The following is a 24,271-nucleotide window of genomic DNA, read 5'->3' as shown; positions in this document are numbered from 1 at the left end:
GTGTATATAAAGCTCCTACAGTTGCTGCTGCCTGCAGCCTGCAGATCCGTGTCTCGGTCTCTCCGCTCCTAATCATCATCGTCGGAAGGGGCCCCTCTTATTCCGCCTCCCCCCAATATACCATTATGGTGTGCATGGCGGACGCCAGAGAACCCAATCCAACCCCTCCTACTTCAATACTTTGTATGAACGTATACTATTCCTTCTACTCATAGAATTAAATCGCGATCTTAAAGCAAAAACCACGTATTTCGAGTTACGACGTACGTACGTTTTAATTTTCCCAAATAAGGAAGTTTATAATACTTTCGCGTTGATTTCTGAATCCATTGATGCGGAAAATTGTTTTGATGATAGCGACGTAAGAAATAATTATACCTATTAAAATTATTAGAATACTTGAAATATTGGTGGTTGTGGTGGTGTTTGGTTAATCCGGTGGGGTTGAAGCCATTATTGCTCATGCGCAAAGAACGAAATACGTGACGTCGAAGTTCAATGGTTTGACGTTCAGATTGATTAGCAATTTACGCGACATCGTGGCAGACAAGGCATACGGAAATGATTGTCTAAAGCAATCAATTGACGTCTGACGTTAATTGGCGTTAGGTTTGCTTGTTTTTCGCTTAAAGTATGCCAAGAATGCATGCTCCAAAAAGTGGATGAATTAGAAAATTATGCGGTTTCTGTTAAAACGAGTTAGAAGCTGTGGATAAATTCAGAATGAACCGAAGTCCCTAATATTTTTACTTTTATTTGACCACTTACGACGTTTATAGTGCTGGTCAAGAAGATTTTGTCCATAGGGTCCTTCCTTGTTATAATATTATTCCTCAACTTGGTTAAAAACTCAATGTCGAATCAAAATTAATTACTACGTCTTTCACTGATTTGTTTTTACCAGAAACGTCTCGATCCACGTGGGTTTTGCTTGAAATAAATTTTCAAATGACGTATACGCTCTACGTCAGAAATCACCTCGTCTCCATCAGTCAGCTCTGTCTCTAACGCGCCCATTCCCATATCTAGTCTAGCTGTATATATTGTAGTACAGAGTGAGTGGGGTACGTCGTCTCTGATACCGAGGTGCTGCTATAGCTATATAGCGAAGTCTGACGCGTTGAGGTTGAACCTATCCTGACGCGGCCGTCCACTGCACCGGAATAAGGATAGCGCGCAGCGTGTACTGTCATTGTAAAGGTGCGGGCAAGCGTGCCGAACACGCCAAGAACCTTTTTTTTCTATATACGATATGAAATGTGCTGTTGGCTCTGGGAATCACAGAGTTGAACGATAACGTGCCATCGCTCGCGGGACCCCAGATGACGATTGCGTTCTAAACGTATACTATCTAGATACAAATTAACTCAAAGTTAATAACTAAGCCTATGAAATTCGGAAGCTAAGCTAAACCAATCTTCTTTTGAGAGTTCTAATTCTCTGAGCTTAGATACAGGAACGTCTTTCTTATCCATTGGATCAGATAGATGGGTACTTGCCCAGGGGCCCTATGATTCAAGTATATTTAATTGAATAGACCACTGCATTAATTCCAGGAGAGTTCTAAGCAATCACCACAAGGGCAGGGTAGGTCACCTTCTTGGGTTATTTTCCTCGCACCAAAAAGCACCGCTAGAGGTAATGCGAGTTAGCTAGCCTCCCACGTGCAGGGAACTTGGGCTCCGTCTGGCGTTACCTCTAGGCGCCTGGGGAAAGGGTTACCTCTCGTCTATGTGTTGGTTTCTCTACAAGGAATATTGGGTGTATACGAGGCCAAGTGTAATGGTTGTTATGACGGCACTGCTTCGATTTAATTTACTTCCGTTATATGGGGATGAAAAAACTCCTACGTCAATGACATAGCATGACGCGGAAGGTTGGCTCCACGGTTTATCCCGTCGTCGGGAAAGACTCGGGTTTACAGTAGTATTAAAGGCGCACGATGTCAAAAAAATAAAAAAATGATAGGAACCGCCGCTATGGTATTAGTCTAGTCCCCCTCCTTATTCTATAGTAATTCCGGCGCCTCTAGGCACGTATTTTTGTTCAATGGATAGGGTGATGGTTGTAGACTAAACACATGCAAGGACATCTGGTGGGGCTTGAAAAGATTCATTAAAAGCTAGCTTGGAGTAATTGGCGAAATGCGGTGCATGCGGGAGCTATAGCGCGCGGTCTTGGGGTTGAAATTAAAGCTACAGGGGCGTCGCGGCACTAATTGTTCCAGGATCGTAAGATCATTTTGGAATTAACGCGAGAGGCCCCAACTTGGAATTATATTAATGAAGATTTGGTTTGCTAAAATGGTGGGGCGAGATAACTCGCGTTGCGTCGTGGTTTTTTATCAAGTTTTGTTTGGGTCCTTCATGACAAAGACGACGACAGAGCAGATTTGCAATTATTTCTGGTGTATTGATTGATTTACCAATCCAGTACTTGTTTTGAATCCCTACCTATTTTCAAATTCTATCGAAGCTTCGAGACCATGGACCCCCTGAACTATCCACAATATCTTGGATCCTTCTTTAAATTTCCTAACTTAGAACTCCGTATACTTTAGGCCTTTGCCTTTCAAACAAGTATCACCCCAGTAATGACCATTCTCCTGGCCCCCTTTATGACGGTAAAGGAGTGTCTCTTGGCTTCTCACCATCATCGCAACAAAAGATATATAATTCTATGGTCTTTCATGGATGGCGTTGTCCTCCTAAATTGTCCTATCAGAGAGAAACAAGTAAAAAATACGATAGTTGACTGACTGATCGGTACCTCCCTTCATGGCCATTGTGCGTGTCGAAAACGGGGTCGCTATTGCTTGTATTTTCGCGACAAAAGTCGTAAAAAAATAGTCCCCATGGTATACTGATGATACAAGAAAACGGATGGCTACATGCTTTACGACCGTCTCAGTTAAAATGTGTAAACCTCCCGTGGCTGATGGTTCTACACTTTTTCCCGCCACCTTTATTATATCTTTTGACCTTCATAATGGTGTGTCCAGGCAGAGAGTTTAGGTGGGTTCGAACCTTAGACAAATAATATCGCAGTGGCAACAAATGTGCTGAAAATTTCGGATGAAACTGCGTCTATTTTGCGAGGGGGTAGACACTTGAGAACTCAGGTGTACAATGTCTTGAACTCAATGTACTCTCAAAGCTGAACTGTGAGTTCCGAAGGGTTTGAACTCAAAGCCGAACTGTGAGTTCCGAAGGGTTTGAACTCAAAGCCGAACTGTGCGTTCCGAAGGGTTTGAACTCAAAGCCGAACTGTGAGTTCCGAAGGCTTTGAACTCAATGCACTGTCAAAGCCGAACTGTGAGTTCCGAAGGCTTTGAAGTCAATGCACTGTCAAAGCTGAACTGCGAGTTCCGAAGGCTTTGAACTCAATGCACTGTCAAAGCCGAACTGTGAGTTCCGAAGGCTTTGAACTCAATGCACTGTCAAAGCCGAACTGTGAGTTCCGAAGGCTTTGAACTCAATGCACTGTCAAAGCCGAACTGTGAGTTCCGAAGGCTTTGAACTCAATGCACTGTCAAAGCTGAACTGTGAGTTCCGAAGGCTTTGAACTCAATGCACTGTCAAAGCTGAACTGTGAGTTCCGAAGGCTTTGAACTCAAATGCACTGTCAAAGCTGAACTTGAGTTCCGAAGGCTTGAACTCAATGCACTGTCAAAGCTGAACTCTTTTGAACTCAGGTGTACACAGAGGTCCAGAGCGTCTATCCCCTCGCTATTTTTTAAGGATATCTTTCGAAAATCGAGGAAAATGACCTTATGGAATATATATTTTATCCAAGTTTGAAATGAAAGTCATGGGTGCCAACCGCGCCATGTTTGTCAAACTATCACCTAAACTTGAAAATACAGAACTAAAAAAATATGAAGGTCGTCCGTGATATTCGGTCGTCTTGAAAGTTTACCGAATGGAAGGCATGGAAGCCACTATTTTGATACCACCCTTAAATAAACGGTGACCCAAGGTAATGCTCAGTATAGATTAAACTTGAAAAAATATTGAATTGAAAAGAAAAAAATGGCTCCCAACGTTATTGTGGCGCGTTACCAAGACGTTTTCTAGGGTCGATGGCGTCTTTTTTTATCCGTTTTTTTTTTTTTTTTTACTTTCCTTTTCTTCGATCGGGAGGGAGTTTTCTCCATTTTATTCCTCAAGTTCCCTTTTTGGGTCTCTCTCCTCTCGCTTTCTTTCCTCAACGCTATCTACTTCGTTATAAGCGTTCCGTTTCGCCTGATGGAATAAAACTATTTACAGCCAGCCACACCGAATAGAAAACGAAAATTCGAACTCGAAGAAAAAAATCCATAATATTATAGACTTAAAATGTATGCAAAATAAGACTTCGAAATTCAGGTTTATTTGATGTTAAAGATCTGTGGTCTATTATCGGATCTGTTTACAGTTCTAGTGTTTATTTGCTGTGAAAACATTCGTATCTGACGTAAAAACGACGCATTTTCTCTTACGTATACTATCATCCATGATTTAGGGATACTGATGAAAATCCATAATATTAGACTTAAAACCGTATGGAAAATAAGACTTCGAAATTCAGGATTATCTGACGTTAAAAATGCATTTCTGTGGTCAATTATATAATTTGTTTACAGTTCCAGTGTTTATTTGCTGGGTAAACATTCATATTTGAAGTAAATACGACGTAATTTCTCCTAGACACATCATCTTCCGTGCCTTTCGGAAATTGATGAAATTAATAGCTAATACGCGAATAAATTTCTACAATTAAAAAGTCAACCACTTCTCTAACGAAAGACTACGATAGTAGGTGTAGTGGGGGAGGCAAAAGTTTCCAGTTGAATTCATACACTCAAACGCTAATCAAACATTCAAACACAATCTCTTCAATTGATGTTGAAATTCCTTCGAAATGCTTGGTTTGGTTTACTATATACGTTTCCTATTATCTCCACAATATAGCTTTTCCATCGTAAATGACTGGAAAAATACACTACCGCCGTCCTTGTAGAGTAATACATCAGTTTATTTAATCCTCGTATGAATATTGAACAACATCGGAATTTTTTTCAAAGTCGCTACTTCATGGAAAACTTTTTAAATCACGTGTGAAAATGCACAAGACGATTTGATTAGTTAGTTTAATCTAAAACAGTTTTTCTTGTAGTGAAAATAAATAATTCCTTGAAAGTCCGCTAAGTTGCAACTACGTTGTACCTGAAACGTCACTGCGTACGTCACGTGGTAGTCACGCCGTCGTGATTCGCGAGAAGGGTGTCACGTGATGCTTAACGTCACGGATGACGCGTCTGTTACATAGAAGCAACTCCCTTTTTATACAAACACCCAAATCGCTAAAATATTCAGTATCAAGACGAAAGTTTTCCAAATCAAAGACCTTAAATTTTACTATATCATGGTTTTATTTTTCAGCATCCAGGCAAATTAAGTGTAATTTTCATGGATACATTAAACAAACGCGTGTTTCAACGTACAGGGGGGGTATAATTTTCTATCTCGTTCTATCAGATCTTACGGAAAGAATGTTACTCCTAAGTTTTACTACAAAAAATAAAGAAAAAAGCTAGCTTTTGTATCGTCCGACTGGGATCAGAATGTAGCCAACCGTCACAATGGATAATGACGAAATTGTTTTTGCTCGCATAATATAATGGCTACGAGAACTCGGCTACGTAGGGGTTTTTTGACGGAATTTTCTCATTCAAGGGGCTTGCTTTTGCTGCCATATGAAAAAGGGGGAGGGAAGGGAAGGGGAATAGTTTTTCCCATGGTATTGTATGTACGAACATGCGTGACATAACAAGCAACAAAAAATATATACGAAAATGAAACATAGAAAGGAACGTGGGACGAAAGACAACACGGTTTTTTTTTTTGTTATGAAGGGAATTGAGGGAGAGACAAAACAAAGGAGTACTTGTTATAAATCACAGAGACCTCAGTATTTATCACGATGAGACTAGTGTATGCGTGCGTTGATTTTAGAGCAGATGACTGATTTAACTCAAGCTCATGTAGTCTTTTTTTGTTAATTTTTGTTCTACAGAGAAAATATGTTCATTTTACAGTTTTAATTATCTTTAGTAATAATCTAATGACAGAAATTTGTCAATATTGACTTAAGGGATGAGATTAAGGTAATGATTCTGCATGGGTCCATTTAATTGTGACATCAGTTATATGTCAAGGTGACACGGGAAATATTTAGGCTGCATGCAGAGATGATGATTGCTTACGTAAGTTTGTAGCTAGCGTATCCCTTTTTACTGACGTCATATCATGGACAGACTGTTACGAGCTTATACTAGACTATACGCCCACATCGCAAAGTATCATCACTTACATAGTAGAGATGTGGAGAGAGGAATGGCAGAGGTGACGCCTCTAATTTTTGCTGAACTTCTACCGGTGAACCATAATGGGGCTTGGACTAACTAACGTATTTTGCGTACTCTCTATTTCCATTCGCTGCCATATTGGAAAATGGTGGCCAAAAATATAAAATCCTTCCTTTGTACAGTGCGTGTTTCAACCACTGTCATTAGGGATGCTGCACTTCAGGTTTCAATATATGCACCGCCATTTTTTAAAATGGCTGCCTTTGAATTTATGACTCTGTTTGGTTAATTGTATAATTTCCCTCAAGATAACGATACCTAAATCCTTAATTTTTCCAAAACATAATCATAGTGCTCATACTGCTTTCTCATCGTGATAAACACTTGAAAACCATGCACACACAAACATGCACCAAAATTTAGTTTAATTTAATCGTAATTACCTTTATTTGGGGAAAATCTTTCATAGTCTAACTTCATAGGAAAAATTTATTGAACATGGCAGCTATAAGTTTGCAATTTTGTGTCGTGGAATTTAGCGTATAATCCTTAAATTTAAATTCTTCTTCTTATGTTTTTTTAACGAGTGACTCGAGTTGACATATATATCCAAGGGTGCGCAAGTATTTCGGTTAAAATTATTCCCAGAGATTAAATATCAAGATAATGTCAATTCGAGGTTGTATCTTTTTTAAAAAACTTTTTTAACTTTTTAATGGAGCTGCTGGGCCACGTTTTTTATACGAGTGACATTGGAATGATTTTTATTTTAAATTCCGTATTTTTTTCTCTTTTTTTCGCTTAATACTTGGAGTGTGACAGAGGATAAGGACCTCCCGTTCACGTAGGATTTGGGAGGTTGGACTTTTTTTATTGATGGGTTGTTTTTTGTGTGTGTTTTTTTAATGTTTTAAACACAATGTTGGTTTGCACAAAGGCGCACGCTCACTGAAGTTGAAGCCCGAAATTGCACAACACGTAATCCAAAAGGGGTTTTCTTCTTAGCACTTTCTTGAATATCTTCGGTTACTTGAAAACCTAATCCATTGAGAGTGATTGTACTTTAAAATTAAACACCATGATTTATAAGAATTTTTATACGCGTTTTTTGTTAAGGCAATATTTGTTATGTTTGAAGGAGGTATAATTATGGTATTTTGAAGTAATCCAATGTGGTGGTTTCAAATCCATTGAGGTTTTCGGCTTGGGACATTAGATTTTGCATTCAGAACTGCAGTTTAAGCTCTTGTCGTCTGATAAGCTCTTGTCAACTGATTTGGCCTCTTGTCGTCTGATTTAAGCTCTGGCCAACTGATCTGACCTCTTGCCAACTGATTTGACCTCTTATCGTCTCATTTAAGCTCTGGCCAACTGATTTGACCTCTTGTCATCTGGTTTAACCTCTGGCCAACTGATTTAACCTCTTGGCAACTGATTTAACCTCTTGTCATCAGATTAAAGGTCAAGTTTATAAAGATTGGTCTTTCTAACATCTGTTTTAAGCCTTCGTCATAAACTTTCGTCTACAAACATCCAACCAAGCCTTAAGCTCTTTTCATAATGAAACATAAACTGAATCATATGATGGTATATCAAACTCGTTGTCACCACCAGAAATCCAATTTAGAAGAAAGATTCAACCCTTGTTGTTACAGTCATCACAAATTCACTTTCAAGAAACACACAAACACAGCACCAGGTTTTAATCACTTTCCACATAAGAGACGCACTGCACCGCACCAATCGAATAAATCATTTAATTCTTAAAATCACCACGCGCAACAAACACTATAAAATGATGAACATCATCCAAAAGTAATCCAAAGAGAAAGAAAATGCGATGGAGATGATATTTTTTTCAAGAAAAACGAAGATTATAATCCACGAGGGGGAACTTCATCCAACAAAATAATAAATGAAAAAGAAAAAAAATCGTACAGAAACGTGGAAGCGGCCGGAATTGATCCCTGTAAAAGCGCCGCCGCCGTTGGTCCCTCGAGCGATTCCGAAATATCCGAGAGAGGGGGTTCTCCTCTATCTCCTCTCTCAAAATGAACGCGATTCACGCGAAACTACTTTCAAAATATCAAGCTCAACGCCGGACTCAAAATCCCTAGCCTATGCCTCTCTCTCTCTCACTCACTCTCTTCTCTATTTTCTCTCTTATCCGCTGGTAAAAGCCGAGCTCAGCTAGCTCCGGGATGAGAGAAGCACGATTCCCGCTTGCCCGAAAATTCGTTCTCGCTATCGCAAACTTTCGCCCTTACCGGCCACTACGGGGCGCAACTCTGGAATAGTGTTCTTCGCTTTTGCGAGCGTCGAGCTCAGCCAGCTCGAGATCTCGAGCCTGAGATGGAGGAATGCGGCGGAGTCTATAAGGGAATAGTCCACTACCAAATATCCAGGGGAGGTTGTGTTCAGGTTTTTGGGAGAAAGAGAGTAAGTTCTCCGGTTTCGACAGCCTCGGGGAGCGAGGAACCCGAGCTTCGTGCTTAGAGCCTAGAGTTCTGAACTGCAGCAGAGAGGACGAATTTAGGCAGAGGGCGCGTTCACCGAGGATCAATGACGTCGTTTCACTTTACTTACTACCCTCCCCCCAAAAATGGGCAAATGGATTCTTTCTTTCCTTCGTTCGTATCTTTGTTGGATCCAGAAAGTGAATATATATGTGTGTGTGTGTGTGTGAGGAAGAAGGGTCCTATTAAAGAATAGCGCCGAGCGTCTTTTCAGGGGTTGCGTGGATCTTGCGAAATTGCCATTTGGTTTGGTTACAAAGGAAAATTTACGTTTTTTTTACTGTTCTTTTTCGTCTTTGTATTTTTTAGTTTTTCTGCTGGAACGTTTATTTTCATCCTATGAGGTAAAAGGATGTTGAAAGAGGAGGTTCTTGACAGTAAAAGTATATTGTCCTTCTCTCATATTCGTTCGTGTCTGCTCCGTATACTCGTTAATATCTGCTCCTTCGCATACTCAATATCTGCTTTTTGCCGTCTTCACACTTGATGTCCGTCAATATCATCACCTTCGCCAATAACTTCTCTTTCGCACATTCGTCATTAACTTCTTCGCCAATAACTTCTCTTTCGCACATTCGTCATTAACTTCTTCGCCAATAACTTCTCCTTCGCACATTAGTCATTAACTACTTCGCCAATAACTTCTCTTTCGCACATTCATCATTAATTTCTTCGCCAATAACTTCTCTTTCGTACATTCGCCAATAACTTATCCTCCGAACATTCGTCAATATCTGCACCGTTCATATTCACCAATAACTGCTCCTTCACACGCTTGTCAATATTCATTTTTTCCCGACTCGATAATACTCTACAAATTCCACAAAATCGTCACCAACCGACTGACAAATGTGTATTTCATTTATAGTAGTCGAACCATGTCAATTGACATTCGTAAACCAACCCTTCCTCTACACAAAGGCGCATCATCCCTTCATAAACCACGGCAATTGGCAACACACAAGTTCGTTCTATACGCTCTGTCTGAACGTTTTGTTCTGTCCGTTTTTGGTAATTCCGACAAACAAACCTTATAGTTGGGGGGTACGTGGCAGGCGCCTTTAGTCAGTGAGATACAGATACCATGAAGAGATAGTTTATTCTTTCGTGCTTTCATCATCATCATCTTTCTTTCTTTCTTTTGGCTCTTCCGAAAAAGAGAAAGGGATGCTAATCTTTCTCGCTTATCTACACCCTACTGTTACGAAACAAGAACGTGCCTTTTAGACCATCTTTTTTCTCTCACCGCCGCCGCGAACTCGACTTAACTTTATCATATTCTTTTTATTATAAAAATTGCAGTTCATCCTCTTTGTTGATTCGCATGTATACGTGAATGAACCTACGGGAATAGCTTTAATTCTTACAAGAATCTAGCTTAACAAAGAGAAATTAGTCGCTAACTCGTTATCAAATAGACCCATTCCATGGCTTTAGTGTATGTTTGGCTGCCTTTACACGGGTCTTATCCTCTCCAAAACTTGTTACACGTATCACATCAATTTGCATCTGAATTGATTCATGGGCCTAGATTACTAATTTGAGGAATTAGCGTAATTTTAGTTCAGTTAATTAACCTTTATTTAATACGGTTTTCATCTATCGTAAACTGTAAACAGTACATATCAACAGACTAACAGTTAAAAATGTTTACAGAAACCTAAAATTTCATGCCGACACAAACAGCAACAAATACAACTCAACTTCTTCGCCTTTAGCTATAGTGACAGCAATCCATGGATATGCAGTATTATAACATAACGCCTGCAGTAACCAGCCTGTTTCGTATATGCATTCCCGCCCTTTAACTCTACAAAAATAGGGGTCTCTTGCGCTACCAGAGCGCCCCCTGTCGGAGTATGGGGGCATAACTCACCCCAGCGCCTTCTGGACAGGAATCTATAGCAAAAGCGGCGCGAAAAGTAGACTGTTAGAGCCGAGCTCTGGAATAAAAACCTCATAGGCCTTACTTTCAGGCCTATTGGGAAACACATCTATAGGGGAATGGGAGTACCTCGATCATGGAGTTTCGACGAAGAAGGAAGTGTAGGCTTAGAACTTAGAGAATGCGTAGCACGCGGGGTTTTAGCGGGTACAAAAAAAAGGGGGGGGGCTCCTCCGATCCGTCGGAAAGGCCCCCGGTAATGTCTCTCTTTCTCTTTTGACGAGCGTCGCTATGGCGCGCATATCCTATCGGATTCCCAAAAGAGGGGGATCGGATCAACTTCAGAATCATCGGGGATCGACTACACCCCTTCCCCACACCCTCCTCTAATATCCCCAGGTTCAAAATTTAGAATTTTCTAAAGGCACCCACTCCACCTATATGGAAAAAACCTAATCGAGCGGAAGGGATGTGTGTGTGTCTATGTGGAAATATGGATTGAATAGGGAAAAAATATATGGGATATTGACAAACTCTTCATGTTTGAATGGTTTAATCAAAAAATGGATGGGGTGGATAACCTTATGTTTTCCAGCCTTTTCAATTAGGAAACCTTTTTATTTGTTTTGAACGATGGAAGTTAATTGAAATGATTGAATTTATAAACCATTAACATCCATAAATTTCTCTTGTAGTTAATCCCGCTCTCGTGAATTTCCATTGCAATTAATACCACTCTCGAGAATTTCCCTTGGAAGTAATCCCGCTCTCGAGAATTTCCCTTGCAAGTAATCCCGCTCTCGAGAATTTCCCTTGGAAGTAATCCCGCTCTCGAGAATTTCCCTTGCAAGTAATCCCGCTCTCGAGAATTTCCCTTGCAAGTAATCCCGCTCTCGTGAATTTCCCTTGCAAGTAATCCCGCTCTCGTGAATTTCCTTTACAATTAATCCCGCTCTCCTGAATTTCCTTTACAATTAATCCCGCTCTCGTGAATTTCCCTTGTAATTATAACCACTTTCGTGAATTTCCCTTGCAATTAATCCGACTATCGTGAGTCGCGAATTTCCATTGCAATCAACCCCACTCTCGCGAATTTGCATTGCAATTTATCCCACTCTCGCGAATTTCCATTGAAATTTATCCCACTCTCGCGAATTTCCATTGAAATTTATCCCATTCTCGTAAATTTCCATTGCAATTTATCCGACTCTCGTAAATTTCCATTGCAATTTATCCGACTCTCGTAAATTTCCATTGCAATTTATCCGACTCTCGTAAATTTCCATTGCAATTTATCCGACTCTCGTAAATTTCCCTTGCAATTAATCTCACTCCAGTGAATTCCCTTTGCAATTAAGCCTACTCTTTCGAATTTCCCTTGCAATTAATCCCATTCTCCAACTCTCTTACCATGATAAACCAAGCCCTCCAGCTACAGAAATTGAAATGAATCCATACACCTTTTCTCGCCCCCCAAGAAAACAAGTGAAAAATATCTGCAAGTAAAATCGTATTGAAATTCGGCAAAAACTTGTATATATTTCCAACCCTTTTCCCTTTAAAAGCCTATTTCTATTTGAAAATTCTCAGCCTGTACCGACACCGAACATAGCCTCCTTTATTATTCCATAAATTGGCGGGAAAGGAAATCCGCGCATCGCATGCGCGCGTGAAAATCCAAAACTGGAATATTTAGGTACACCAGAAAGAAAGAAAAAGCGGGAGAAAAAGAAAATAATATTATTTAAGTAAAAATAAAATCGAAGCCGCGCGCCATAGCTGGCATAATGCACACGACGAAACAGGTTGTTGGCAAAATGAAATATTAATTTTTCTTCCAGGCCTATCTCTCTAGTGTAGCAGCCTCTCCTATATGGTTTCTGTATCGAAGTTTCTCGTAATACAAAGAAACAACGAGGGCTCAGCTCTCTGCATGCGCAGGTGCATCTAGATAATCTTTGGCGCACGTTGCGTGGCGCGAAACTTATAGTCCGTAGGCGCGCGAGATATATGCGCGCTGTTAATACGTATGTACGTTTATTAAGACTAATGCATGCCGTCTGCCTACCTACTTACTTACTTATTGTTTGAATCTATATTTTTGTAAATTATATATTATATATTATATATTATAAGCGCATGATAAAAACAGGTGGTATATTTTATAATTTTCTATCAAAAGTTTTACCTTTACTTGTCGTGTCGTGTAGTGTATAGTGCCTTGATTTTATATAACGAATGGATTTGGGACGTACGTGTACAGTGAAGGATAGATTTATAATATATTGTACAATACGCGTGCAGTGAGCGTGAAAGAGATCAAACTATAATTTTTTATTTTGTGTGATTATTGCAATATTGCCGATGGATGAAATTGGTAAACTAAACTAGCTACTGAAACTATGTATCAAAATAATTAGAAATGAACAAGATTATGACTTTGATTTCACCATTTCATTTAAATGGATAGTAAGAAATTTAAATTTAAATCAAACTAATTCTTATTACGGTCTTGCTATAATTGTACGCTTAGCCTCATATCTGCTGTTTTGTTTAGTATATACCGATTTCTTGCTGTTGCCTGTTTTGCGGTTTTCAGACGAAATAAAAGTGTTAGTTCGATCTTTCCCACATTGTTACACTGCAACTTATGATAGGGGTTTTGATATACGGGTTCGAAAGGGGTCAAAAGTTCAATTCAGAATGTAAACTTAATTAACACGCTGGTTTGCCTTGGATTAGTTAGGTACAAGCCAATCACGGTTTCGAAATAGTTTGAAATTCGATTTTATAAACCGACTTTAGGCCTAATTTTTTTTATTAAATCATCCTTTCATGTTTGATATTTCACGAAAAATAAACGTGTTTGTAATATTTGTGCTTAATATTTAATGTAGTGAAAACTTTTCAAGTTATTAGGCAGGTTTGGAAAAGGCCATACTTAAAAAAGAATACGCGTTATCCACGAGTTTATTTACTTCACCGATATAATTACAAAATTATATAGCATTGTTATTTCAAAATCATGATTCGATGAAATATAAAACTAAATTGACAAACGGGCAATCGCAAATAGCTGACCGTGCAATCTCTTTGACGCTTTCCGGGGCAGATGTTCGAGTTTACGTTGGGTATATATTTTCTTCACGCGATTTTCAGTGAAAAAAACTGAAATAAAATGGAAAAATATACGCCACCAAGTAGTCATAGATAGAAATTACACGTGTTGGACGATCGACGTACTCGAATTACTGCTGGTAGGAAAACCCCAAAGGCCTTAATTCTTCTCACACTGCATGCCGTACTCTATCTCATTCGAGTACACACACACCAAGTTTTCGCCGGGAAGATGTAATAATCTATGACCATGCAGAGTCCCTCAATTTAAACGAATAACCATATTTAAAAAAGTGTAGAGATGAGATTCCCCTTGTGTGCTAAAACCGATCTCTCTTCTTGGTAAAAATGAAAATGGCCTTAGGCTGACAGCTCTAAAAACAGCCTCCCATTTTGGGATTTCTAGCACTCTGCGCCAGTTTAGTTTAGTAGTCGCGGACGCCGGGCGTGCTAGCGTGGAAAGAAACCCTCATATATAAAAGCAGGGCTAAAATTATCATCGAAAAACTCCGGCGAAGTTCCGAGAATTTTATATATATAATATTTTATACAGGGAGCTAGCATGCCTGGCTCTTAGACAGATAGGCAAAGATTGAGACTTGTCACGAAGACTCTTCTGGGATTGATTTCCGTTTGATTATTTAGGTCTTTTTCGTAAAAGGGGAATTTATATCTTGCATGCATGCACCGACTAAATAAACGTTTTACGATAGATAAAGACGTCTATACTGGTCTTATATTGAAAGGTTTTGTTTCGTACAGTTTTCTTTGTAATGTCTTGAGAACAATTAACACGAGAATTGGATATACGCCGCTGTTTTCTTACTGTGCTAAGCCTTTGACGTGATAACCTACATATTGACAACATCGACTTCACAAACTCCGATATATATATAGTAGCCAAGGTCAAACTTATAATTAAACGCTTTGTTTTCGCTTAAAAAGCGTGTACAAATTTAATAACGAAAGTTTTAATTATTCAAAGTATGTTGTTGTATCATTTTGCTCGAGATATAATTGGTGCCGAAACCCGGGAAATTAAAGTTTCAAATTTTCGAGTTATTAAGATGGAGGGAAGAGTCGAGTTTAAAGCTTGATTATTGCCTTATAATTAAACGCTTAAAAGAGCGCTTACGAATTTATTATAGAAAGTTCTAATTATTGAAAGTACGTGTATCATTTAACCGAAAAATAATTGGTGCCGAAACCCGGGAGATTAAAGTTTCAAAGTGTCGTGTTATTAAGAAGTTAGGACTGACTCATGTTTAAAATTTTAAATTTATGAGTATGAAACAGAAAATAGAACTTTTAATAACATTTTAGCGTATAATAAAATAAGTTTTACCGCTGCTTCGCATTTGCAACAACTCGCTGAAAGGTTTTTTCGGAAAATACTTTTATCACTTATAGTCGAGGGGACTTCTATAGGTTATTTAAAACATTTTCCCACGGATTCGTTCGAACCCCTTATTTGTTTATTGCTCATAAATCTCGGACTTTATTTCTATTTCCCGCAATAACACTTCGACGTTAAAATGTAAAAACATTTAGACTTTGAGACTAAATTGCACTTTAACCGCAGAATTTAAAATGAAAAGAGACCTCATAGGGCTTTAACCTTAATAAAAGCCGCGCCTGTAATCGTTCAGGGCGCCAAAGCTTATCCTTAGAATGACGTAGAAAGAAAGTCAAACAGCTAGAGTTATAGTGTGAAAAGTGACGAGGAGGCCGAAAAATCGATACTTAAAAGATAGTTTCATTTGTTCTCACTGCATGGGAAAGATTGCGAAACTCAACTTTATTGGCTATTTATAGTTATTTGAAGTTTTTATACGAAGAGTTTGCCTGTAAACTGATTTCGCAATTTTGATTACCAGCAGAAGATTACTGGGATAACGCGAAGCAGTACGTCCAGATTGTACGAGCCTAAAGATTACGCGGATTACCATCAAGATTACGCTACGATTACGTCATAATTACGAACTGTGTCAATTACACCATACGTAGTGTGTATAGACCCTCACATTTTGTGTTGACCATAGTATCACTGTTGAGTAAAACGTCTGAAATCAAAATTTAATTAAATGTACTTAATTGGTCCCTATTGTTTCCCTATACTTCTCACTACTACAATGTTGAGGAAATTAGGGGTAGCATTTTCCATTTTTATTTATGATACAGTGAACTTAACGAAGCTCTCCGTTTCTTTATTGTATTTAATAGTTATCTGCGCATGGGAAAGAAAATTGGTACAATAATATAAATACTTCAGCTGCTTTTATCATGGCGCCCGTTTGCCTGTCACAATTTTAGGGGCTGTCGTAATTCTATCACGGCGACCGTAGCGAGTTCCCCCCTTTTTTAAAAAAGGCAGAACCATTGTCTTCACGCTGTTATAGCCTCGTAAATTGGCCCGAAATATTCTAGGCACTCCGTTATGAAAAAGCATTTTTTTTTCTTTCTTTACTTGAAGAAAAACAACCGCAACCACCGAGCGACCTCTACAAAAACTTTATATATATAAAAAAAATGGTTTGAATAATGATAGTTCAGCGAAGAGGCAATCCATGTTAAAAGTGCAGGGTTTTTCTTTCTTTGGGGATAGGTGGTGCCATTACTGCTTGTAGGGGAATATCAAGTTGGCAAACCAACGGCGAATTCGCGTGCAAGGTTTATTCTTCCGTCCTCTTACTTCGAGGGGCACTTCACTCTCAGATTTCATGTATTGCTAGTTAAGTGTAATGATCGTTAAATTTAGAACAATGGCCCAGTGACTGTCCCCTCGACTAAGTCCCGCGAACGTCAATTGTTTATAAAAAGATAGGTGTAGTATCATCAATTTCCGAAAATTCTTTTGACGTTTCTTCCATTTTTGTTCTAACGATATATTATTATCGTAGGGTCGACCGTTTGGGTTTTATTTTTTGTTCACTTCGAAAAATCATCAATTTTTTTGACGCCCCTATTATACGCATTTGTCTAAATCAGTTGCACCGTAATACACGTTATCTTTCTGCTGATACTTTAACGATTGAAAGGTTAAAACTGTATTGAAAGAAATATAGAAGCAAGCAGATGGTTCACTTTGTTGTTATCGTGATGATGGGGACATTGTGAGAAAACATGGATGGATCTTTTGACCCCTACTGTTTCTTTTCTATGAGATTAAACATTGAGTATTCATACGCCAAAACCTTTAAACGCGCTTGAACTTGGGTGTATAAGACCCGCACTTAAACATCCTGAATTAAATACGTAATCTCGTGTGGAACCCGGTTTCTCCTTTCCATCAAAACTTGCAGAGGTTAACGGTAATAGTTAGTATAGGGCGCTGTCGGTTAGCTGTGTCATGGGGGCAAGCCACCACCCCTCTTTGCATTGTAAAGGCGTTAGATAAGTGGCAATAAGTCGCAAGATGACTTGGTCCAATTAGCTATGACAAAAAAACTAATTGCTTTATGTACTGTCTATTGCAGTTATATTTGACGCATTTTGCGCTATTGAAATTTTATTTCATTACGATTGTAAATTGAGGTTTTTTTGGATTACCTTAGGCTAAACGGTAGTTAATTTTAATTCTGATCAATTCAAGCTAGGACAAATGAGTGAAATTGATCAGCAGCCATTAGAATTCAATCATTTCGAACTGCAAGCCATCAAATCGAACAAATCTTTCAATAACATGCATGGGTTTGAGTTCGATATAATTCATCAATGTAATACTAATACGTTTGATCTCGCGCATAACCCGTAAAAACATGCGGTAATTTTAAAAAATTTTCGCCGCACACATCACATTCACAACCAGCAGATACCATGCAGTTCAAACATCATAAGCACGCTATTCATTACCCTTTAAATAATCAGTCCTTAGGCTGTGTAAAGAAGTAAAAAAGGGACGCATGATGTATGCTGCATCATGATGATGAAAAAGAAAGAAGAATAAAAAAATAAATGGTTGCCTCGACGAGTTTGAAGAACGGAAGGCCTTCAAGACTAGAGGCATGTCGTGACAAATGAGGGAACACGCCACGGCGGCGGGTTGCGCGTTTCTTGCATGCTTAATTTATCGAGCAAACTATATATGCGGAACAAGCTTCCAAAGCACTGTGAGTATACAGCACGGCCCCTTTTTATTCTAACGAGATATTAAACAAAAAGGAAAATCATATAATGGCCGCATATGAACGTACAAAACTCGGGACTTGATTTTATTAACGTGACTAAACACGTGCGCATGTGCTATAACTGATGATCCGTTGCATGCCGCAATTTTAAAAGCTTATTTTGCGAAGTAGAACTAGTGATTCTTGCCTCCATCGGAGTGGTGGTCCTATTTTTTCTTATATGGGGTCTCGTAGATAAGTAATTGATTAGTTTTGAAGTATTAATTTATTTCAAATACTAATTTACAGAATCGTGAGCACTTTCTAAGTTTATTATTACGTATCACGCTAAATTGTCTTCGATAATAAGCGTGGTAAAGGAATTTTGTTAGCTTGAAGGCATGTCATTAGGTGATTGGCTAGCCAGAAGGTGCAACTTTTAATGTATTGGTGAAATATAAATCTGTTTTAATTTTAATTTATTTTTTATCACTCACATCGTTCATTTTCGGAGTGTTTCATGATGAAGATGGGGATATTATTATAATTAGTAAAAGATGCGATAAAAATAGTACGAATTTCTTTCTTCATCCGCCCCTTTACTTTTACGTATAATTTTCATAAAAAATTAAAAAAGGAACCGAATAATGATTATGCTAATGGTTTAAAATTGTCATGGTTGTTAAAAACCGGGAAGGGAAGGGTTATACATTCATAAATATATCCAAGAAAAAAACTCCCCTGCAGATTTGAGCCGCGATATAAATGGTGCCGAAAAACCCGGGAGTTTTTATATTTTATTTTAAACAGTTACTAATTGTCCTTTAAAAGAATTTATCAAGTCTGAGATTCACGATCTCTTACTTCAAATCATTAACCGTCGTTAAATAGAAAACAAAAAAAAAAAATGTATGAAAAACTAGTCCCCACCTTAGTTGGGCGTACGTTTATAGTTAATGAAGGTTTACATCGGTAAAAATAAAACATGGCCTTCTACTTTAATCATCTAAGTGCGGATCAGATGATGACTAGCATTTTAATCATGTACACCGGAGAACATAGCTACTAACACTAGCAGCTAAGCTAAATTATCGCCTTTTAGAATATATAATTTTTTTCTTCGTACGAACAACTTGTTTTATAAAACTTTAATAATAATAGTTTGAGAAGGTTTAGAATGAGATTTCTATCTCAATTTTAGTCTGGCTGGCCAATTTAAGTGGGTTAATGGTTTTTACCATTTTTAAAAGATAAAGACATTTTGTTTGATAGTGCATGCGAGATAAATATTGAGACTCGGAATTTTATTATGCACACATGGTTTCGACATCGTGTCATCTCTTATTGACTATTCGATATTGATTTCAATATGGCAAATTGATAACTCGACGTATCTTTTACGAAACAATTTTTTTCCCAATATCTAATCGGTAATTTGTTAACGGATAAATGATTATACGCTTTATTTCAATTGCTTAGTAATTTACATTTTTTTCAACGATGATTACGAAAGATATTGCAAGTTTTTAATATGTTTCTTCTTCAATTACTTCCCAAGCCGGATTTTTTAAATAGTTATTGCGTATTGCAGTTTCTTGCATTTGCTACTAACTCGTATGCCTTTTAAGTCGTATTTTCAAACGTATTAAGCTAGTGCACTTGAGGGTAAAGTTGAGAGATAGATAAGTTGGTAAAGATGAAAGTGGTCACAGACAATTCAAAATGTAACTGCAGAGAACAGTCCTAATTTGTTTTCTTTTCTCTCTGTGATTTACACGTGGTTCTACATGTAACCTACTTGAACTCCGATACTCAACTGGTAGACATAGAGGTTTATAATTTTAAAAACCGAGTTATTAGCCCCAAAATTAAATTTTAATGAATTAAAGTAAAAACCCTTTCAAGAAATCACATCGGCAATTAGACATCCGAACGATCGAAACAAACTTTTTATGACATACAATTAGACAAGTTATTCGGCAATAACACGCCGCGGTGACTATTCTGTAACAGCAGCCATAATTCCTACATTAAGTCGTAACTGTGTAAATAAATCCGGTTGTTAATTAAGCGACATAAGTCATTCAGAGTCAAGGATCAGTAGCAATTAAGCGTTGACAAACTAACTAACTGGCGAGCTGGAAGCGTATAAGATTCGCTCGGTATCGTGACCGCGCGATTGAAAGAGCCATTAAGAAGGTAGCTCACGTAATGACAACACCCCTCCCCCTTAAAAAAAACTCTACCCTCCCCCTAACAGGCATGCATGAACCCACGTATATTTTTCCACACATTCTTCCACACGCGTCCGTATAAATTTGCATCTTTTTAAGTGAATTAAAACGTGGTGGTGCTGGCGGCGTCGCCCTTTCACCCTCTTTCCCCTAGCTGCGCTAGAAGCAGAGGCAATCTCCACCCTAGTCACTCGTAAGTAAGGGGCCCCCTTGTTCCCTGCACCGGTCAACATTAGGTGTACACGGGATATCGCGTGAGTGCACGGACGGTGTAGCGTATTTCTGCTCTTGGATCGGATCGGGTGACTGGAGCTCTCTCTCTGCTCTGCTCTGGTTCCATGGTTTCCTCTAGAGCAACTCGATTCAGCTCCATCATAATACGACAATGGGATAAAAGGGAAACCCCCATTTTATTAGCCCCTTTTTTCTCTTTCATTCATAGTGGGGTCCCTCTCAACCACCCCGAAAAAAGGAGAGTTTTTCAGAGTGGGAAGAGAAAAAAAATTGCACCCTCTTTGACAAGCCCTGGGTTTCCCTAGGTTCCCCCGATTCTAGAGACAAGGCGGTCCAGTAGCCACGCCTCGTGTACACACGGAGAAAGCGCACGCCATAGACGCATTTCGTATTCCGCAGGCTGGTCATCCCCGCTAGCTCGCTCACTGCTGCTTCGATCCGCGAAACCCCCTCTTTACAACAACCTCTCTGTTCCTTATCACGAGCAAACTTTTCCTCTTCTCCGTCTACGAGCCTCCGAGGTGCGCTACTCGCTAGGCCTTGGCTACTAACCAAGGCCCGAGAACTGCGCCACCACGCGGAATAAATCTACAAAACCCTCCCTCGCCCTTTTGGTTAGAGTTTTCCATCAACGATGGAAAAAAAACCAAAAACTTCACCCCAATTTTATTTTTTCCTTTTTTGCGATCTCCCTGGCCTACAGATGACGTTGTTGAAGTATATTCCGCCACTACCAACGCCATCCACGTCACTATGGGTTCTTCTGACTCTAAAAAGACTAAGAGCCATTTTCTTCCTCACTTCATCCCCCCGTGTCTTCCCCTTTAGCGTCATCTTCTGGTTTTCAGTATTTCAATTCTGAATTTCTGACGCTCTCCCTCCCATCAGCCCATCTTCTTTCGAAGCAGTTTTATCTCTATACAACTTGCAGTCCTCTCTCTCTCTCTCTCTCTCTCTCTCTCTCTCTCTCTCTCTCTCTCTCTCTCTCTCTCTCTCTCTCTCTCTCTCTCTCTCTCTCTCTCTCTCTCTCTCTCTCTCTCTCTCTCTCTCTCTCTCTCTCTCTCTCAATATTTCTCACGGTTGTTTAGTCTTTTCATCAGAATATTTTTTCTTGTGGTGATGGTAGACTTCTTGCTATTGCTACATTACATTTGGCAACAGAAATAGCTATGGAACTCTGGCGGTACTTGCGACTAGGGAAAGAAAGTTAAGATTAGTCTACTCCCGTGTCCGAATCAAGCTTGATGGACAGCGTGTCTTTTGGGAAATAAAGATCCTTGGCCTCGTTGGGTTGTTGCCGGAAAAAGGTTCTAGGAAAGTTTCACCCCATCCATGTTCTAGTAGACATCAAGGACTAACGGAATGTTAAGGCGTATTTTCAAAGGTGTCTCTTACGAACGTCAATATTGGGTGGCCAATAAAGGAAAGAGAAAGCATAGGTGTGCAAATAAACCAACCTTATCTACTTCAAATACACCCTTACAATAGAGTCTATTAGGGTTTTTGCGCCATGGCAAACTTACCATACGTGGAAATAATGTTAAAATTGTGTATTATTCAAATTTATTCATCGTAAAACCTCTCCTAGCACCTTACGAAGTACGTAGCGAGCGTAAAGCAAGCCGTAACCTTGATTTTTCACGATCAATATTTTGGGTGCAGGTTGAATTGTGTGGAAAGTCTTTATTTCCCGTTCTGAATATAGTTTTCCATTTGAGCTTCTCGTAGCAAATATTTCGATTTTACAAAATATGTTCCCAAAAACCGTATAAATCACGTTTGACCTTAAACCTTATTCCCAAAACTATAATGCCTGACCCTTTGGCTACATCAATGAGAAATACCCCTTCCTATTTATCGGTGGTCCATACGGTACCTTTCAAAAAAGGTCGAACGTTCCGAACCATAGATAGGGAAAAGCGGGACCCCCCCTAAGAATCTTTTTTTCCCCTTCCTTCATTCATCCTGTCGGATTTCCCAATTCTAAAAAAAGAGACCTAGGGCGTCTCGTACAGTACCGAGTTCGCGCCATCGCCATGGTTATAAACCGGGATTTGACGAGAGAATTTTGTGTCAAGAAGGGCGGGAGAGGGACCCTTAGTTTCCTTCCTTTTTCCTTCACCCGAATTCAGGAATTCCGAGCGGGAATCCCGACTCGAGAAAAAAGAATTCCCATCTTTTCACACGCCCATGCATACATGATTCGTAGAGATCTTTGTAAGACATTTTTCTGACTAAAATATTTTTGCCATTTTAAGATTGATAATTGATGCTGGAAGATTGTACCGTATTTGCGAGAACCTCTTCAGTATTTTTAAAAATAAGGTAGAGACGATTTTTTCGTCGATGGGATAAGTGGAAATTAATTTCATAATTCATTACTACGGTGATGGGAAAAATTAATCTTTTACGATCAAAAGAGCTCTAAACACAACCTGGGAATTTGATAAGGGATTCATTAAAGGCTAAAGCTAGTCAGGGGTAATTAAAAACGGAGTTAAAACGTTAGGGAAAGTTATTTTTGGAACAATAGCTTCTGCTTTAACTAAGCAAGACTTTTAAATGTCGCGATCCCAAGGAATTAAGGTCAAATTGACGAGGCCTTTTTGATGCAGGGTAATTGTGATAATTGGTCAGAAAAATTAACGAAAACCGCTCATGAAGAGCATGTAAATTTAGTCAGGGAAATTTAAGAAAAACGCTCAGGGAGAGCAAGTAAAGTCAGATGTAAATTCAGTCCGAAAACTTCATATCCATCATTTCGTATTTTGTCGCCCGTTTTCGTTACTTTGCCTTTAATTATATCCTGATTCCTGAATAGAAGTTTTCAAAACGTTTCACGTCACGAGTCTTTATAACTTCTGTGTAATTTACATTCTTAATTAGTAAGGCTTTACTTATGGTCTTAAACCCTAAAGAATTATATTACAGCTTCCAAAGCCTGGCACCGCAAATTATTCCGTAACGTACGTGACTCATTATCGTTAGTTGAATTCTTTTTTCGTTCGCTTCATTACGATTTGTTTGGATTTTTTGGGGTACCCTATAGCTCGCTCGCTCCCTTCGTGGTTTTTCGTTTTCTTGTGGCGAATACTCAAGTGCGCAGTGGCTAAAGAGTCGGCGGCCTTCGCTGACTTCCCTTTAAACGTAATTTGTAAGGCGGCAATAATGATGCAGTGTAATACCAGAAGGGGATAATAGAAGAAGGATGACGCTCTGTGTCTTCTTAATACTTTAGTTATGTAACATGATTCTTCCCAGGCTCATCACCTTTTTATTTGCTCTTCTGCTCATCGATGGGCACATGGCACCGTGGTAGGGTGAATTCTATAATTGTTTGGTATTTACTAAATGCTCAGCAATCAACCCTGCACAAACCTTTATTGTCTTGACGTGGGACGAAACAGCTCAAGCGCATGCATGCGCCTTGGCAAATAGTTAAGCGCTAATAGAGTAATGATAAGGGAACTATTTATCGCGTATGTGATTCGGTTTAGTAATCTTATGCACTCAAAATGTTGGGAATGATGTTGGGAAGAATCATGTTACAATTACCCCGCTTTGTGGTTGGTAAACTTCTCTCGAAGAGTAGTATTATATACTTCTGGTATTATCATGATAATTAAAAATGTAATTTTTACTCTTCGTAAGCAGCAGGATCTTATTAATTTATTTGCTGAAAATTGTATACGGACGTCATTGGATTGACAGATTAAGAAATTAATTCACGTTCATTTTCTTTTCTTTAAATAAAATGATGGGTTAAATTATTTTTTCCGTAAACACGAGGCAGGATTTCTTTTCCTCAAACTGTCAAATAGCGTAACAGG

At 38.9% G+C, this 24,271-nt stretch overlaps 2 protein-coding genes across 2 annotated transcripts in view; one reads left to right on the top strand and one right to left on the bottom strand.

Annotated features, from left to right (window-relative positions):
• LOC149702613 (bone morphogenetic protein 8B-like) overlaps positions 1-24,271 on the top strand; it is a 265,732-nt gene that overhangs the window by 72,687 nt on the left and 168,774 nt on the right. The window lies entirely within an intron of this gene.
• Positions 1-24,271, bottom strand: part of LOC149702621 (uncharacterized) — a 133,045-nt gene that overhangs the window by 74,799 nt on the left and 33,975 nt on the right. The gene's annotated exons all lie outside the window — the stretch shown is intronic.

This window comes from Phalangium opilio, unplaced genomic scaffold (genome assembly GCF_054372755.1).
Source record: "Phalangium opilio isolate 3A_F unplaced genomic scaffold, DU_Popi_V2 ptg000017l_1, whole genome shotgun sequence".
NCBI classification, from domain to species: domain Eukaryota; kingdom Metazoa; phylum Arthropoda; class Arachnida; order Opiliones; family Phalangiidae; genus Phalangium; species Phalangium opilio.
This window is presented reverse-complemented; position numbering and strand designations above follow the sequence as displayed.